This window comes from Hyperolius riggenbachi, chromosome 4, assembly GCF_040937935.1.
Source record: "Hyperolius riggenbachi isolate aHypRig1 chromosome 4, aHypRig1.pri, whole genome shotgun sequence".
Taxonomy (NCBI): domain Eukaryota; kingdom Metazoa; phylum Chordata; class Amphibia; order Anura; family Hyperoliidae; genus Hyperolius; species Hyperolius riggenbachi.
The window spans coordinates 377,202,932-377,215,103 of NC_090649.1; the positions used below are offsets into that span (position 1 = coordinate 377,202,932).

Consider the following 12,172-nt stretch of genomic DNA (forward strand, 5'->3'; position numbering starts at 1 on the left):
GGTCTGAAATGTTTTAATAAGAACCTAAAATCCGTAAATGATCAATACCGCCAGGGAGGTTAATACTGAAAGGAGCCTTTAGTCTTGAGATTGGCTTAATTCCACCTAATGTAAATCAATTAGAAGATGGAGGCTTGGGAGCCTATTTATTAGGGATGCTGACTTAAGTCACCACCCTTCCATAGGTTTATCACCATGGATTCATTTCCACATTTATTTTGTTATCTGGAGAAAAGACTAAAAAAGTGGAGAAAGTCATTGGAGGAGAGAGACATGTCTTTAGAAGCTCATACATGAAATAGGCAGATTTCCAGGTGATGGTCCTCAGGATATAAACAAACCCACCCATTTTACACCATGATGGCTAATCAGGTTTATTCTAATCCTCATGCCCACCTTTGTGGTTAGAGTTCATGCCAACATTTTAATCTACTCAGGTGTACATTGTTATGGTCATTTTTCTCACAAATGAAAAAAAATGCTGACTGATGCATCAGGAATGAAGCTATGTATTATGGGTAATGTGCTTTTCACTTCATAGATAAAAGTACAGCTGATAGATAATGTACAGTGTCCTCTGTGATTCAGACTGTAAGGAAAGCAAAAAATGGCAATTGTTCTTCACTTTTTTCTTCACTTTAACAATAGAGAATTAACTGGATTATTTATTTTTTTTGGGGGGGGGGGGGGGTGAAATTTTAGTTTTAAGCTTTATAAATACGGCAAAAATGCTGACCTGACAAAAATACAGCTACTCCATATGTGCTGCTATGATGCTATTCAGCAGGTGTTGTTAGTGTGACATCTGCCTGCAGCTGGTTTAACAACAATGCTAAATATATTCTAGTTCATTCTTTGTGGTGAGACAATACATGCTTTACTAGTTAAGGCTGAATTTGCTCAGTATAGCTACCATCCAATTGACTTGCCGGTATTGAAATTCATGTAAAACAGGGGAAGTGTATTCCAGAATTCCTCTGAGGTTTTGTTGTCTGATACTCCGACAGGTCTGGTCTTTTTTGCTTCATTATCTGCTGCTCTTCTCTGCCTTTACAGTCTCACAATTCTCCAGTCAGTGAAAGCAGGAGCCCCTAAGGGGCTGACAGTACAGCTTCCACTAATGATTTTCATGCATCGTGCTTCTCTCCACCCTGAGCCTGTACAGTTATTAGTCACCTCCAACTGAGTCTGCTGAGGTGAATTATTTAATCGAGGCTTCTTGAGTTTATTTCCCAAGAACATTACATTTCAGTTAATGTATTCATTTTAGTGACAGGGGTATTTGAAGGAACTTAAATTAAGGACAATATTGTTTCTTAGGCAACCAAGCCAAATATCTAGATTTCTTTCAAACATCTTATTCAGCTTGTCTTATTGAATTCAAACTTAAAGAATAAAACATATTTATATTTCTTAAAATAAATTTGTGCAGCTACAGAAGAGTTAAAAATATAATAGAATCGGCTTAATTTGCACATAACTAAGAAAAATGCCAGCTGCATTTGTAACTATGTTTACTTATTGGGTAAGGAGACCTCCAGCATCTCTGTGATGATTGATAGCTAGGAAAGTTTTGAATTTCCTTCTTAGGAACACATAGGGGCTTTTAAGAGTTTTTTTTTTTTTAAGGACACTCGTGGCATGACATGACGAGATAGACATGTGTGTGTACAGTGCCTAGCACACAAATAACTGATGTGTTCCTTTTTTTCTTTCTCTGCCTGAAAAAGTTAAATATCAGGTATGTAAGTGGCTGACTCAGTCCTGACACACACAGGAAGTGACTACAGTGTGACCCTTACTGATAACAAATTCCACTTTGTATCTCTTTCTTGCTCTCAGAAGCCATTTTCTGCTAGGAAAGTGTTTTATAGTTGGAATTTCTTATCAGTGAGGGTCACACTTTTGTCACTTCCTGTCTGAGTCAGGACTGAGTCAGCCACTTACATACCTGATGTTTAACTCTTTCAGGCAGAGAAAGAAAAAAAGGACCACAGCATAGTTATATAGTTATTTGTGTGCTAGGCACTGTACATACACATGTCTATCTCATCATGTCACATGTCACTTCGGGTATCCTTTAAGTATTCACTAGCTATTGGTTGTAAAAGATTTTAAGCCCTCACCGAGCTGTGGAATTTCAGATCAGTGCTGTTTCTGGGTGACCAAGTATTAGTCATTAGTACAAATCCTTACTTCTCAGTCTTCATATATCAAAATCTGGGGCCATGGCTTGATTGATCAAAACAACGATAAATATGCATGAGCAGTAGCCAATTGTTTACTCATTCCCAAATCTGGAAATTGCAAGTCATTCTGGAAAATTAGTGCTTGTTAGATGTTAAACATAGCTCAGTCGTGTCTATAAACCACTGACGTTAGAAAGAGTGGTATTATCTATGACCGGTGGAATTTTCTATAAGCAGTTATTCGCTAGGCTGGTATTTCAATGTAGTATGAATTGTAATGAAATCTAAAAGAAATCAAATTTACAAAGTATTCTAAAAAACAGTATGATGATGTACCAAAATGGTATATAATGCTGTGCTTATTTCTAAAATACAGCAGAAAATGGACAGGTGTAAATCAGATCTCCAAACCGCATAGAGGCTGCTGTAAGCAGGATTTTTAAAGATGCATCATGCTATCTGCACTGGACAAAATTTGGAGGTGTTTCCTCTTAAAGGGGACTGGAAGTGAGAGGTATATGGAGGCTGCCATATTTATGTTCATGGAATTAATGCCAGTTGCTCCTGCTGATTTTCTGGCATCACACTGCTGAATTGCACTATAAATGTAACCGTTTAATGGAGTCCACCAGAACAGGACTTTATATATACTTTCAAAATATCTGCAGAAATCAGCATTTTGGGGTGGGCTGGACAATTTTGGGGTGGGCTGGGTAGGAGTTGATTGCAGCATCTTTTTTAACCAGTTCACCCCCAAGGGTTTTTACTCTAACGGACCAGAGCAATTTGCACTTGTCAGTGCTCCTCCCTTTTATTCCCTAATAACTTTATTACTACTTATCACAAGAAAATGATCTATACCTCGTTTTTTTTCGCCACTAATTAGGCTTTCTGTGGGTAGTACATTTTGCTAAGAATTTTTTTATTCTAAATGCGTTTTAATGGGAAAAAAAACAAAAAAATGAAAAAAAAATCATTATTTCTCAGTTTTCAGCCATTATAGTTTTAAAATTAAACATTCTCCTGTGGATAAAACAAACACATTTTATTTGCCCAGTTGTCCCGTTTTATTAAACCGTTTAAATTATGTCCCTATCACAATGTATCGCGATAATATATTATTTTGAAATATAGGTGTTATTTTTCTGGGGGTTTTTTGCCCCTATATAATAAATTTAAATCATTTTCCCCCATAAAATATAGATTAAAAAAGCGGAGTCCCTAAGGCAACTATTTATTTTTTTATTTTAAGCTAATTTTTTTTTTTACAAGTGTTTTTTTGGGGGGGGAGGGTTGTAAGTGTAATTTTATTAATTTTATTAATAGTGTGTATGTACTTGCATATGTATGTGCTTTGTATGTGTAATATACTTTTTGGCCACAAGATGGCGCTAGTGAACACTCTCCCATATAGGAAGTGATCACTTTTTTTTTTTTACTCTTTATTAAACTTTAACAGTTTCCTGTTTTATGAATGGACGCGGCTGCTGTTCGCGGTCGCGTCCATTCACTCCAGGCAGTGCGATTGGGTAGAGAACCTCTCAGTCCTCTTCCCCAATCACCCAGCATGGGAACCCGACGGAAACGGCGGAGGTAGCGGAACGCGCAACGTATTAAAACGTCATGTTGCCATTAACAGGCAAAAACATGACGTTTTAATACGCTAGGTTGCCGGTAAATGGTTAAAGAGGGAATTTTTTGAATATAATTTGATGAATAAAATTGGTTATTTTTTTATTGTATTTTTTAAACAATATTCCATTATAAATTACTTACTCAATGTTAGACCACATGGTGACTGACATGTATGTGACGCTTGGTATATATTTCCAGTTTCTGTTGTCAGCAGCACCTTGCAGGGGGAACTGCCTTTGAATTCCCTACAGGAGAAAAAAAAATAGTTGATCATTCCAGGCAGATCGCTGAAGAGGAGGTCAGAGAGATTTGGGGACACATGTACACACTTTAGATCTCCATTTGAACTTTACATGAATGGATGAGAAAATCTAAAGTGTGTATCTAGCTTTAGAAACTAATGAAAAGCAATTGATTGACCTAGCAACCAGAAAACTAGCATTTATTAGAAGAAAGTTCACAGCAGCCACCTCATTATTTTTCTCTTGACATACAGAAAGAATCAGGGACCAAGGCACCCATGTGAGCAAGGTCCAGGGAACAATACATTTGTTGGAGCAGAGTTTAATCTGCCCTTGTATTGCTGAAATTATACTAATTACCTAAACAGCATACTGATGTGTGAACAGTACATATCTATTTTTGGCAAGTGATAACCTTTGTAATACATATTAAAACCAACAACATGCAATTAACAGTGCAAATATTTATTCAAACGGCTTGTTTAGCTTAAAGTGGTCTGAAAGCCAGCATTTCTACTTTGCTCTAAAAGATTCATCACAGCTTGAAAGTACTATCTCAGAATTTTTTTTTAGCAGAACATCACTGAAATGGTTAAACAAAGCACTTTGTCCTGCTATTCAGCTTCAAATCCGCATCCAAACGGGAGATAACAGTATCTTTGTTTGCATTCCAATGTTGATACATCTGTATAAACACAGTGTAACAAGTGAAAAGGAGCTCTCTGTGAAGCTCTCTGTGCTTCAAGCACACAAACAGTTAATTAGATGTTAATATATCATAAAAAGCAGTTTGAATAAAAAGCAATGGCAGGTTTCAGGGCAAGATAAACTACACTTTGGAAACTGACAATATTACTTATGCACAAAAGCAAATATGATAATTGTATGAGTAATACAAAGTAGAAAAAAAACATTTTTATTGAATGTTATGTTAGAGTTTCAGATCACTTTAAAAAAAAAATGTCCATCGTGTTAAAACAAAATCCTCCACCCTAAGAGTTCTGAGATATTATACATATAAAAGAACAGTAAAAACACATATCAATTAGCTTTAAAAAGGACTCAACCTCAGGAGCAGTTACAAATATAAGTATGAAATCTATTAAAAATCAATTACCACTGCTTTTCCAGGTGTCTTGCCTGATAATGCTGCTCTCCCCGGGGCCCTATGCAGAGTACTGGTGCAGTGAAATGCTCTGACATTTATGACACTTACCACTTCAGCTGGTGTGCTCCTTCCTCTGTGCTGCCACCATCTCCCAGTGACCCCATGACCTGGCTGTGTATGTGGATGCCTACACCGCCAATAGGTCATTACAAGCACTGGGAGATGACAGAAGCACAGGGGAAGGAGTGCGCCAGCTGGAACGGTGAGTGTCATAAGTGTCAACATGTTGAGGCAAGAATCTCATAGCGTATGGGCACCTTTATGAGACAAGGGTTGAGATTATTATTAAGCTAAACTGAGGGTTAGTGATATGTTAAAACTTTTAGCGTAATCCTAAAAGAGATAAAATCTTTTCTACCTGTACTTATTGCCTTTATGCACTCACAGCAACAACTGAAATGAAAATCTCTTTCCTCCCAGTACCACTAAATTATCCCTGCACAGCTACTCCCCCATACATGTGCACAGTAACAAAACATTTTCACCTCTCACGGATTTTGTTGCACTTTTCCATGTCTGCTCTTTGTGCCGCACTCGGCTGCATAGGCTCCTCCTTTCATCACTCTTTTTCACCACTGGATGGAGTGAAGTCCCTTTAGCCTGGGCAGCTGACACTGTTGGCACCAAAGAGTGGAAAAGAGTGCAACACATTTCTCACTTCTGAATGGGCACTGTGTCAGGGTGAATTGTTTATCTATAGCCTTAACTTTACATGCTAGTGTAATCATTTTGACTTGTTTGTCCTGCCAGTGTGATTGGGCGGTAAAGGTGGGGCCAGACTTGTGAGAGTTGGCATAATTTGTGGTGTTTAACGTCTTAAAGAGAAACTCCGACCAAGAATTTAACTTTATCCCAATCAGTAGCTGATACCCCCTTTTACATGAGTAATATAATGATTTTCACAAACCTACCATCAGGGGGCGCTGTATGACTGATTTTGTGCTGAAACCCCTCCCACAAGAGGCTCTGGTACCGTAAGGTACTCTGGGCAAACTGCCACAATGTAACAATGTTCACAGACAGGAAATGGCTGTTTATAGCTGTCTGCAACAGCCAAAACAGCTAGGAGCAGCTATATAACCTGCCCACAGTAAAAATGTCACCATGTAATACATGTCAGAATGTGAATCTGGGAGAGGAAAGATTTTACAATGAGCAAACACTGCCTAAATCATTTATACATAATTATGGTAAAAATGAAGCACTTTTTTTATTACATTATTTTCACTGGAGTTCCTCTTTAAGGACCACAAACTTTAGCACTGGAGGCTTTTGTTTTTTTTACTACATGTATTTCTTCTCTTTTTTTTTTTTTTTAAATACAATTGACTATTTTTTTCATTATATTTTTCCCCTCCCTCCCCCCACCAGCCAATCACGGCGATTGGCTGTCATAGGCATCAGCCTATGAGAGCCTAACACTCTTGTGCCTCCCCATAGAGCACAGTGCTGTACAGTGTAAATAGACGGCAGTTTTGCTGTCTAACAGTCTCCCAGTGGCGAGCAGAGCTCCGTTATTCAAGCGGCGATACACGCGCATCGGCGTGCGCGATCCCCAACAAAACACACCCCCAGGACTAGATGCCAATTGGCGTTACGCGGTCCTAGGGGAGCCGCCGCATTCACGCTAGTTGGCGTGATGCGGTCATATAGAGGTTAAAAATGTACACTCTGTATAGAAATAACAAGTTGTATATCTGGATTCTGAGTCAGTGAAAATAATTCTTCATGTCATGATCATCCTGATCAGACCAAAAAAGACCTATATTTCCCAGTAAATATTACTTTATGTTTGGTTTTATGAACTAGCTTTTATCTCATGTATGCAGTTTTCTATCAATGTACAATAATTCTTACAGCAATTTTGCTTCTGAAAGTACTTAAATGCTAATCATCATCATATGCATTTATAGACTGAAAATAAAATCTTCTCTGATAGAGCTTAGATGATGTAGGAAATTGAAACAGCCTTGATTTGTAGCTGTGTAGGGTAGCCTAGTTTTTGATCGTAAAGAATATAGTAAACTAATTTTAATGTAGATGTTACTAAAAATCATATAAGACTTAAGGGGTAGCTCTACTTAACCACTTGCCGACTGCACACTCATACCGTGCGGCGGCAAAGTGGTAGCTGGAGGACCAGCGATGCAGATCTGCGTCGCCAGGTGCCTCCCTAATTAATCAGGAAAGGCCGCACACGCGAGCGGCCGTTTCCTGTTAGATCACGGAGCGGGTCTCCGTGAATAGCCTGCGAGCCGCTGATCGCGGCTCGCAGACTAAATGTAAACGCAGGAGACGTATGTCTCCTTTGTTTACATTGAACGGCGCTGCTGCGCAGCAGCGCCGTCAGGCAGATCGGCGATGCCCGGCCAATCAGCGGCCGGGGATCGCCGCCATGTGACAGAGGACATCCTGTCACAGGCTGCACAGGACGGATAGCGTCCTGTGCAGCCCAGATCACCAGCGGGACAGGTAGGAGAGGGAGGGGGGAGGGAATTCCGCCACGGAGGGGGGCTTTGAGGTGCCCCCCCCCGCAACATGCCTATCGACCGGAGCTAAAGGCCCCCTCTGCACATCATCCCCATAGGGGGGAAAAAGGGGGCGATCTGATCGCTCTGCATGCCACCTGATCTGTGCTGGGGGCTGCAGAGCCCACCCAGCACAGATCACAAAAAACAGCGCTGGTCCTTAAGGGGGGGGGGGGGGGGTAAAGGCTGGGTCCTCAAGTGGTTAAAATCATTTTGCTAGTATATATTAAATATTTTTTCATGGTCCATGTGACACTGGGGGATTCGATTAGAATACAGACTCTTAAGGTGGCCATGCACTGGTCGATTTGCCATCAGATCGACCAACAGATAGATCCCTCTCTGATCAAATCTGATCAGAGAGGGATCCTATGGCTGCCTTTACTGCAAACAGATTGTGAATTGATTTCAGCATGGAACCGATCACAATCTGTGGAGCTGCCGCCGCCCGTACATTACCTGATCCAGCCGGCGCGAGTCCCCCAGTCTCCGCTGTCTTCTTCTCCTCTGTGGGCTCCAGGGCTGCAGCTTCACTGAACTTCCTGTCCGGGGAAGTTTAAACAGTAGAGGGCACTGTCGGGACAGGAAGTAAGTGAACCCAGCTGGCACCCCGGAACCCAGCAGAGAAGGAGCAGTGGTGACAGCGTGGACTTGCACCGGCCGGAGCAGGTAATGTATTGCCAGTAGCGTTGGTCATTAGAATGCCGCTATCGACGCACTCCCGACCCTCCGGTGATCAAGCGAAATCTTCCGCATGGACCAATCGACGGGAACAATTGATTTCGGACAGAAATCGATCGTTCTGTCAGCGTTTGTGCAGCGATTTCATAGCAGATTCGATCACAGTGATCGAATCTGCTGTATATCGGCGGGAAAATCGTTAGTTGTATGGGCCCCTTTATGCAAATTACTTTCTTTGGTGTCCCAGCAGTGTCTTGCTCCTCTATGTGTACAGAGCTCACCTTTCTCCCACACCCTGGCGACATTCTTTCTCCAGAGATAAACCTTATCAGCATAAAGCCATTCCCCATCTATAGGCCTGTACACATGCTCTCAACCAAAACACCTGATTGTTGTCTGATCTTGATCTGTTGGAAGACAATCAAATGACTAGACGAGCAGCTGATAACAGGCAGTTTGCCTAATCCATCCCACAGATCAACTCACATGACTGTTGGGCTGATATCTTGCAGTGTGTACAACATTGTTTGAACGGCATACTTGTTTTGAATGCGGCCATGTTGTACAGTCCGTTGTTTCACTGGCACGTGCAGTATTGTGCTGAGTTGGTCATTCAGTTGGTTGGTGTGTGGAAAATACAAGTTATGTAAACGGTTAGCAGTGATGTTGGTTATGTCATGGTGTTGGTTGTGTACTTTGTTGGAGGTGTGTTACCTTAAGCTCCTTTGTAGCTGTCAGCAGGAGAACAGACAGTAAGGCACGGTTGAGGAAAGATGGTATCATGCTTGTACCTCATGTTGGATTGTGTCTGTGAAAGAGGATCCTGTGGGGAGTCCAGGATAACCTCCCATGCAGCTAGGAACCAGGGAGGATTTGCTGTAACTCAGAGGGCCGTGAGGCCCTGGACTACGGAGTGTCGTATTTCTCCTTCAGCTGTTTGTGTGGACTCACCACACGGATACTGAATGTTGTGACTGATGATAACTGCACCTCTATAGGGACTGCTGGGACCTCTTGTGCACCTCTTGGAAGTCTGCTATTTGTGGAGCTAATGGGACTTTGGAACTTGTGTTTCTTTCGCTGTGAAGCTGGGAATTGCAGATGATACAAAAATATATAGAATTATCAATACCGAACAGGATAGTAACCTTCTAGAGAATAAACTTAACAGCATTGCTATATGGGAAGGCAAGCTGTACATTAAATTTAGTAATATTCATAAATGTATAATGTCCTGCATCGTGGCCATGCCATTGGCATAGCACCATGTAAACTAAATGGGATACAACTGAGACTATCAGCCTTGCCAAAGGACTTGGGAATGCTAGATGATAATAAATTAAGCAACCATATTAAATAGCAGTGCTAAAAGAAAAAAGATTCTAGGATGCATAAAACTGGAAATAAAAATACAAGATGCTGTATTCTAATGTCTCTGTGTAATCACTTGCGTTTGTGAAAATCACATCTGGAATATGAGACATAGGTCCTTATTCAATTCACTTTTTATCTTAAGTTTTCTTCTAGTCAATAAAATAACTCTTCAACGCTCTTCAGTACGGTCAAAATTATCCTATTTTCTTGCTTGCTGGTGGCTTAAAAGGCATTTTATTGCTAAGGTGAGAAAATATCATCTTAGAGAAAACTCAGGAGAAAACGTGAATTAAATCGGGCCAATAGTTTTGGGCACTGCACTACTGGAAACATACTGCAGATTTGGAAAAGGTACAAAACAGGCAAAGAAAGGTTAGATAAGCTGGGCTTATTTTGCTTGGAAAGAAACAATTTAGAGGTGACACAATTAACATATTTCCCAGGTTCCCCAGACGATTCTTATTCTCCATTTCTGGTGTGAGCATAGCGTAAGAATCACAACATGAGTACAGTATGGGCCTAATGCACTAAATTGCCGTGGGCAGGGTGAGCACAGCAATTTTACCTTTTGCTAGTCTCGGGGGAGCACCACCCATTATCCCATTAGCAGTAATGTGTGCGTTGGTATGATTACCCCGCAGTGTAACATGCGTTACCATAGCCATTCACGTTACCACATGGTCTTAATGAGTTAACAGGTGGTGCTTCCACTGCTTTAGTAACAGTAACATTTTACTGCAGTTTACTGTATCAGACCCTATTATCCCTATCTCAGTTTTCAGTTTAAAAACAGTAAATAGATCATTATATTCTTCCAATAGACCAGCCTTTCCAGTATGAGTCCCTCTGGATCAGCCAATGTATGACATCATACTCATTTTGCTGATACTTTTGCCCTTAGAAAGCAGATAGACATGGCGTCTGAGCACTTTGACTTCTGATTGTGGCCTGCATTATCATTTGTGGGGTACTTGTTATCAGTTCTGGCGTTATCTCTCAATCCTTCTTCACATTCAAATGTGGATTAGAACGCTGTGCAGACTTGCTGACTTTGAAGAATCGTGTTCTGTGTTTCTTCATATATAGCTTAGGAAAACAAATTAGATGTATGCACAGCATGTCCGTGAACAAGGTTTACTAAGCTATGGTGTGCTTTTGTCTGCTCCAGCTTCTTTGTGTGATCATCACTGACCAATGAAATGACAATGACTTCTCCAAACACACTACCGATAGCAGTGCTCACACAACTATAATATTGTTTCCTAAACTGGCAATATGCTGCTTCAGCATATGTTTCCAATCCATTTGTTGTGGTAATGAAGAAAAGGTGACGGCTAATAAAAGAAGCATTTTTCTTAAAGGAACAATCCTCCCACATAATTCATTTGATTAAATGCCAGTGAGCATTATCACATTTAATTTTCTTTTCATCTTCTGTAGTGTGAAATCAATATAGTGTAGTAGAAGTGATGCTAAACATCACCAATACTGATAGGTAGGTGGACCTACACTACCAGTGAATAGTTTTAAAGAACCCCAATGTTTTACTGTATATTCTGGCGTATAACCCTTGAAAATCATCTGAAAAGTCGGGAGTCGTCTTATACGCCGGGTATCATTGATGCCGGGTGATACGCCCTATCCTGTTACCGACTCTCAGATCTCACTGCTGAGGACTGTAGTGAAGCGGCACAGGCGCACATGTGCAAGATCTGAGAGGCCAAGAAGGAGGTAAATAGGATACAAGGGTGGGCCGGAAGGATGAAAGAGGCGTGTTTTATGGGCACATCGCAATCTATTCTTCCATACCGCTCTGATAAATGGGTGCTCGGATACACCTTTTTAAAATCTGAATTGATTCGGATCCGAATCGGATATCCGGATCCGAACTTTTTGGTATCCGAGTAAACTCGGATATCCGAACCCAATATCCGGCCGGTATCGGATATCCGGATAGAAAACCGGAAGTGACCTGAAAACGGCTTAAAATGCTTCCAAAAGTCTCTTCAAATGGCAAAAACCCTTTTTGGAGGTAGGTCTCTCTCTCTCTATCTCTCTCTCTCTCTCTCACTCCTTCTCTCTCTCTCTCTCTCTCTCTCACTCAGGGATTTTTGCCATTGAAGGTGATTTTGGCTTCTGCTCGGATATCTAAACTAACTATCCGCCCGGATTTCGTATTTCAGATGGGAAATCCGAGTTTGCTCGGATAGTCTATTCGGATTTTAAAAAATATTCGAATTGCTATTCAAGGTTCGGATAGTGGAAAAAGTTCAGATTATCTGGTAGTTTGGATGTCCGAAATCTTGCTGAGCACCACTGCTGATAAACAGGGAGAGATGACCAATCCACTTAGGG

The 12,172-nt window shown here is 40.9% G+C and overlaps 1 protein-coding gene and 1 long non-coding RNA gene across 5 annotated transcripts in view; one reads left to right on the forward strand and one right to left on the reverse strand.

The window, feature by feature from the left end:
• KIF26B (kinesin family member 26B) overlaps positions 1-12,172 on the forward strand; it is a 568,793-nt gene that overhangs the window by 290,398 nt on the left and 266,223 nt on the right. The gene's annotated exons all lie outside the window — the stretch shown is intronic.
• The window catches only part of LOC137504092 (uncharacterized), a 55,223-nt gene that overhangs the window by 23,708 nt on the left and 19,343 nt on the right, over positions 1-12,172 (reverse strand). Inside the window, exon 2 of the long non-coding RNA XR_011019416.1 lies at positions 3,966-4,069. This is a non-coding gene — a long non-coding RNA (uncharacterized lncRNA). The remainder of the gene's footprint in view (positions 1-3,965; positions 4,070-12,172) is intronic.